Genomic DNA, 267 nt, shown 5'->3' with positions numbered 1-267 from the left:
TGTCATCTGACTCGTCAGCTCCGGGGCATTAACTGACATCGCGTATCAGGTTAGGTCAATAATCTGCCACTTGGTTCTGCTTGAGCAGATCTGCATGCCCAGGGTAGGGATCAGTGACAAACGCGGAGTCTCGGAGGGAAAGGATTAGCTGCTGTGTGATCAGCGGGGTGGCACTTGCACCACAAGATGTGCAGACTTAATGCCTGGATCTGCTGTGAATCAGAAGCTACATCTGGAAAGTAGCAACACAAATCTGACTCTCCGGGG

Source organism: Vanellus vanellus (assembly GCF_965231255.1).
Source record: "Vanellus vanellus genome assembly, chromosome: 3".
NCBI lineage: Eukaryota > Metazoa > Chordata > Aves > Charadriiformes > Charadriidae > Vanellus > Vanellus vanellus.
The sequence above is the reverse complement of the archived record's forward strand: the minus strand, read 5'-3'. Positions refer to the sequence as shown.